Here is a 6,675-nt window from a genome sequence, read left to right as displayed (position 1 = left end):
CTCACCTCAGCCTCCCAAAGGCGCGGGATTACAGGCTGAGCCACCGAGCCCGGCACCTCTGATTTCTAGTTGCCTCTAAGAGCACACAGACTGCAGCTGCACTGGACACTAACCAAGGTGACCCTTCTAGTTCTATGCCTGACCTGTGCCCTCAGGGTTCCAGATCTGCCCAGCTTTTTGTACAGAGACTTTTTCTCCCCTTTTGTGTATTCTCAGTCTCAAGGTGTCCAAAACCTGGTCTCCAGTGAGATATACCATTTAGTGAAATTTTTTTTAGTATTATAGTTGCTCGAATTGCCATGAAAATCAGATAATGTCACTTTTTAGAGATGAGGCATGCCAAGTTGTATCTGAAATTGAGTAGAGGACATGGCTTAGGTTCTTTTGCAAGAGGTTCCTCAGCCTCATATCGAAACGAGCATGGCAGGGAATGCCTGTTCATCAGTACATGACAGTCCCATGTATTACTGAATCCCTCAGCCCAAATCCGGGATCCTTTGACTACAAGATATATTACTTTCCTACCTGCATTCTTCCTTCTGCCCTTGGAAGATTCTGAATGGTTAGAGGATGAGTTTCTGATCAAATGCAATTTTTAGAAATCCAATTAATACCTGAAATGATAGGACTAGAACTGTGCCCAAGCAGTTGGTGGGTGTGGTGGCAGCACTGGAGAGACATTAGAGGAAGCCATCACTGGATGGCATGAGTCTTCAAAAAGCAGGAGAAAGGCTGGTTATGGAAAGGTGGTGTCCCTGAAGTGTCTCTGAAGTGGCACCAGGTGTTCAGAGCAGACTAGTTGCACCCGGGGTTTAAAGATCATAGACCGAGCCAGGCTCGGTGGCTCAGCCTGTAATTCCACGCCTTTGGGAGGCTGAGGTGAGTGGATTGCCTGAGCCCACGGGTTCGAGACCTGCATGGGCAGCGAGACATCATCTGTACAATAAATCAAAAAATCAGCCGGGCGTGATAGCATATGCCTGTAATTCTGGCTACTCGGAAGGCTGAGGAGGAAGGATCACCAGAGCCCAGCAGGTCGAGGCTGCGGAGGCCGGGAGCAGCCACTGCACTCCAGTCTGGGCGACAGAGTGAGACTCCAACTCAAAAAAAAAAAAAATCATAGACCGTAGTAGGATGAGTATCATCACCATCAGCTGCCCCTCCAGAACCTCAACCTTTGCCTACCCCTGACACACACACACACACACACACACACACACACACACACACACACACACACACACCCCAAGACACACCACACATTGAAGAGGGCTGTGGGGAAAGAAGAAAGTTCTCCTGGAGAAGCAAGTTTTCCATTTTGGCAAGGAAACCAAGGAAAACATGACCACTGTCTAAGAGACTTTGTTTTCCATGGAAAGGCTGTTCCCAAAGAAATAGCCGAGAGGTGTAAAAGCCAGAGGAGACATCAGGACCAGGGAGGAAGCACAGAGTTTGTGACAACCAACACTCCTCCGGCATGTTGATGCTAGATTCAAATCATGATGAGTCATAGCAATAGACTCTGTTCATATTGATGAATGGATATCTGGTATTGAAAGTCTCATCACTGTTTTGTTCTGGGTTTTTTTTTTCTATATGGTCTTGACTATTTTATTACATTTATTCTTATGGATTTACATTTATTTTTCACCTGCATCCCATAAATCATTGTTGAACTTAGCAAAGTTTTCTTAGAATTATTAAGGGATCATTTTTCTAATATATTTCATATCAATTATTAATAGACTATAGAAAAGCTATACAATTTTTAAATACTAACATCATAATATCTAATTATTTTTCAGTACATTTCTTTGGGTTTTCAGGGTAAACAATCATATAGCTACACAAATATTTCATATTATTGAAACATTTTGCATTCCTGCAATAAATTATATGTGCTAGTGATATGCATAATACTGCCAGATTTTTTTTTTAATGTTTCTGGATTCAATTCACAGTAATATTTTGGAAGGATTTTTTGCATCTATATTTTGACAAATCAAAATTGAAATAATCCTCTATACAAATGTGTTGACTTTCAGGATTCAGTATCAGGATAATAGTGATTTAACAAAGGAATTATAAAATTTCATCTTTGGTTATTTCCCCCAAGATAGTTTTTAAAGAAAACTAAGTGAATTATGTATTGGTGAGCATGTTGGCTCAATCTTGGCACTGTTAAAAGTATTAACCTGTCCCTCAAAAGCTGGGGGAGATCCTCTTTCTGTCTTTCCCAGAGATCAATTTAGTCATCTCTAAAAACGAAAATGGATTGTCAACCTTCCCATTGAGATGTGGCAAAATATTGACACTACCCCTCATTGGAAGCTATACATTTCAGCAGATATGCATTTTTGTGTATCCCATTTATGCATAACTTAGGATTGCTTTAGGCATCTATACTAGCATTACCCAACATTCATAATGCAACATTAAAGTCAACCCCTAAATCACACAAATATTAAAGTAATGTTTAAAGAACTGTAATCTTTTACATTGGGATAGATCTTTTTCTATTTTCCATGTAATCAGTATGCAGGCCATCAAGCACTTGCAAAAGCCAGAACTTAAGATAAAATTATATAAACAAAATCAACCTTATTTTGACTTCAGAACACTGGAATAATATTATTTCAAGATTGAATGTTATATTTATGCCTAAGTGTTTCCTTAAATAAACGTCCTGAAGAATGTTCACTAATCTTGCTATAAGTGAGTACAAACTTTCTCCAAAATGGACAAAACCTTCATAAAAACATTGGTGTACCTCCCCTGCCTATCATATTTAGAGTTACAATATAACCAAATAAAGGTGGAAAGCACTGCACGTAATAGAAACCTGCAACCTTGGGACCTGGGATATTAATCAGTGGCTAACTGCAAACTGAGCTCTAAATTACAATCCATAGGGAATCCTTTCCACAGCCTGCTGATCTCCCTGGACTTCTCAGGAGTCACTTGATCTGAGGACCCGATCAGGAAAAGCCAAACCTCCCATAGCTCCAGGAAAACAATTAATTTCTTGGGGGTTAGCAGGGTATAATTGGTTAAAACACATTATTATTACACATTTGTCTTTAAAATATGAATAGCCTCACAATTTTTATTATTATAAAATAATGCACATTCACTGTATTAAAAAAAGTCAAGGACAAAAGTTGTAAGAATACATTTAAAGTCACTTAATATCCCTCCACGAAAAGGTCACTACTGTTAACATTTTTGTATAAATCTTTACATATTTTCTATTCGAATTACTCTTCTAAAATGGTGCATGCTCATGACAATGTAACTAAAAATACTTATCTTCCAAATCGATATCATGAAATTTTCTTCACGTTCTTTTTTTTTCTGAGTTGTAGTCTCACTCTGTCGCCCAGGCTGGAGTGCAGTGGCACTCTCCCAGCCACCGCAGCCTCGACCTGCTGGGCTCTGGCAATCCTTCCGCCTCAGCCTTCCAAGTAGCTGGAACTACAGGCGCGCCCTACCACGCCCAGCTAATTTTTTTATTTATTGTAGAGATGAGGGCTCACCAAGTTGCCCAGGCGGGTCTCAAACCCAAAGGCTCAGGCAATCCACTCACCTCAGCCTCCCAAAGCGCAGGATTACAGGCTGAGCAACCAAGCCCGGCAATTTTCTTTACATTCTATTAATGTAGAACTGTTTTCACTGCATTCTCTTATATGGGATCAAAAATATGCACCTAGATCATTATATAACTCTCAAAGAGTTTTAAAAACCTGTGTGAGTGAGTATTGCTTTTATTAGTCATCAATAATAAACAGTTTATATATCCAAATATTGACAGAAAAAAAATATTACAGTTGCATTAGAATGATGGAATTTATAATTTATTTACTTACAAAGGCATCCAGAACATCTTGACCAGTACTTTTTCTCATTCTTTTCCTCTCTTTTTCTGCTTCCCAATGCTCCCCTCAATCTCTCTCTCGGTCCCCATATTTCTCCTGAGGGCTAACAACCTGAGGTTTCTATTAATTCAATGGTTGACGCTGACATTTTCACCAGGACGATATTTGTAAAACACACGAATAGAATATGTAATCTATTTATTATATTTATATATATAACCTCTTTGTTATAATGTTTGTATATATATTCATAAAGTAATCATGAATGAAATTACAAGAAACTAGTGATATATGTTGCTTCTAGGGAGGGAATTGAGTGGCTTTGCATAGGGATCAGAAATGAGAAGGCAACTTATTAAATACCCTCTTATGCTTTTGAATGCTTTTGAATGCCTGTTCAAAAATTAAAGATAAAATTTTATCTCCATCTGTATCTACAAATATACAAAGGTATTAGCTTAATGGGACATAGGCTGTTCCCCAGATTCCATTACTTACTGTGTCCTCTGTCCAGAGAAATGAATCCACTAACTGTAACAGTGTCAGATTATGGGTCTACAATGGAAACATTGAAAAAACATTATTTCTTCTTTCCTCTGAAAATAGTTTCACTTGCCATTCTATAGAAGGGTGCCACAACAGGTTTAGAGTATCTCATATGAATCAGTGACCTGGAAAAGGCACATCAGTGTCTTCCCTATTGTGATGCTATTTCAAACTGTATGTAGTATTTCTGGCCTAAAACACACACACACACACAAACACACACACACACACACACACACACACACACACACACACACACAACAGTGGGGAAAGGTCTAAAGTTGAATTGATGTGACTGTACAAAAATTTATATTTCTGTATAACAGAAAAACTCACAAATTGGATGACAAACGGAGGCACAAGTAATGATGTATTGTTAAGTATTTAACAACCAGCTCTTCAAGTGAATTTAAAAAAAATACCCAAATTTACTCCATTTGTTGATTTCTATGGTATAAATACTCCCACCATGACTAATTTTAGGCTACCAATGTAAAGTCCATGAGCAGGAGATGGGAAGAGATGTGCAAGGTCAGCCCTCATGAGCTAATGTGAGCTGGCTGCAGCACACAAGTGGCATAGACATGGCAGGATGCTAAGAAACCACCTTGAGATCACCTTGCCCTCCAAGGTGAACCCGTGACTGCCAGGCCAGAGCACATTCCTGCTTTTAGTTGCCTTCCCCAGGAAGTGTAAAGTAGAGATAATTGAGCAAAAAACTGCACTGTGTTGTTATTATGGAGAGAACCCTGACAGGGAGCTGGACCTACATTCAAAAGGTCTCTGGGTGGAGAGAGGCCTGTGAGGTGGCTGGGGCCTAGCTTGGGAGCAACCTCTTTGGGGACAAAGTTACACAATGGCTGAAGACTAAGGGGAGAGATGTTACTGGACAAATCCTTAGCAGAAAAAAAACAGCTGGGCCAGAGCAGAGGTATTCCTCTGTAGTTTCTTCTCTTTCTGAAACTGGTGATAACTCTTGGCAAATGGTGCATATGTTTTACTCTCCTCATCTGTCTTTGCAATTCTCTTTGTTACTCTCCTTATGATATTGTTCAATTATTGCTCAATTATAGTTTTCATAAGTGTGGTCACCAGAGAGATCAGTCGTGGAGGGAGTAGTGGTATGTGAGTGCATGAAGGGTTGTGTCTGGACAGTGATGAGCTGACCCAAATGATATCTTGTAGTAAAAGATGTGTCTCTTACTGGCCAGGGAGTCATGATATTGTTAGGAAGGTTTGAGGTATGAAGCGTTGGAGTCCTGTCTTGTTTGTTGGCACAGTGCTTCTGTCAAGAGCTTGTACATTTTTTTTTTTTTTGGTTTGTTTGATTTTTAGAATCTCGAGCCCAGGAGTTTGAGGACGCGTGCATTTTACTCCACAATGGATGACTACTTGCTGGTCATTCGATAACCCTATGTGAGGGCCAGGAGAGGGTACTGGAGGTTGGTAATTGTGGACAAACAACCTCTTTGTATCCAGAGCTAGCCAACTAAGGCCAGTCTGCAGGACCAGGAGTTGCTTGTTTGTAAAGTATGCTGAAATACTGGGAGAAGTCTTCAGAAGCATTCTAAATTATAGCTCCTTAATATTTTCTGCTTATGAAATGAATGGAGAATACCTGGTGTGGTTCAGATTTTATGAAGAAAGGCCAGTTGATAACTGCCAGGAGGCTTTACTAAGTTTCATTGACCTTAGAATCCAGCAAGCCCTGGGGCTTTGGAGACTCAGAGTGTAATTTTACTAGTACATTTAGAGTACTTCCTTCTGTTAATAGTAGATTGATGTAAAACAGCATCATAAAGCACATGTGTCAACCCAGAAAGCTAATTTATTAAAGATTCAACTGACATACAGACCAGAAAATTTTTGTCAGCTTGGTTTGCATGAGGATAAAGCCAAATTATTATTATTTAAGGATCATTAAATTTAATTTTAATAGAAAAGTAGTATGGTTATTTTTAAAAATCCAATTCAAATATGTGTAAGTAAAAAGTCCTTTCTGATCTTACCTCATGAGATAATGATTATCAACGACTTAGTCGGTATATATTCTTCCAGACTCTCTGTACATGAAATAACCCTGATTGCTCTATTGCTTTATTTTTCTATAACTCTCTAGGTTATGTTATGCACACCACTTGTGCACCTACGGAAAACCAGAGGACAGTTAGGAGGTTGCCTGATGACATGACATAAGATGAAGGGGAGTAGGCTGGATGACTCAGGGTGCAGCCACAGCTCAGTAGCCTGAATT

General features: G+C 39.4%; 1 protein-coding gene across 1 annotated transcript in view; it reads left to right on the top strand.

Moving 5' to 3' along the window:
- CPED1 (cadherin like and PC-esterase domain containing 1) overlaps positions 1-6,675 on the top strand; it is a 325,934-nt gene that overhangs the window by 318,493 nt on the left and 766 nt on the right. The gene's annotated exons all lie outside the window — the stretch shown is intronic.

The sequence above is a fragment of the Carlito syrichta genome, unplaced genomic scaffold, assembly GCF_000164805.1.
Source record: "Carlito syrichta isolate Samal-C Ts95f unplaced genomic scaffold, Tarsius_syrichta-2.0.1 Scaffold307112, whole genome shotgun sequence".
In the NCBI taxonomy this organism is placed as follows: Eukaryota; Metazoa; Chordata; class Mammalia; order Primates; family Tarsiidae; genus Carlito; species Carlito syrichta.
The sequence above is the reverse complement of the archived record's forward strand: the minus strand, read 5'-3'. Positions and strand labels throughout refer to the sequence as shown.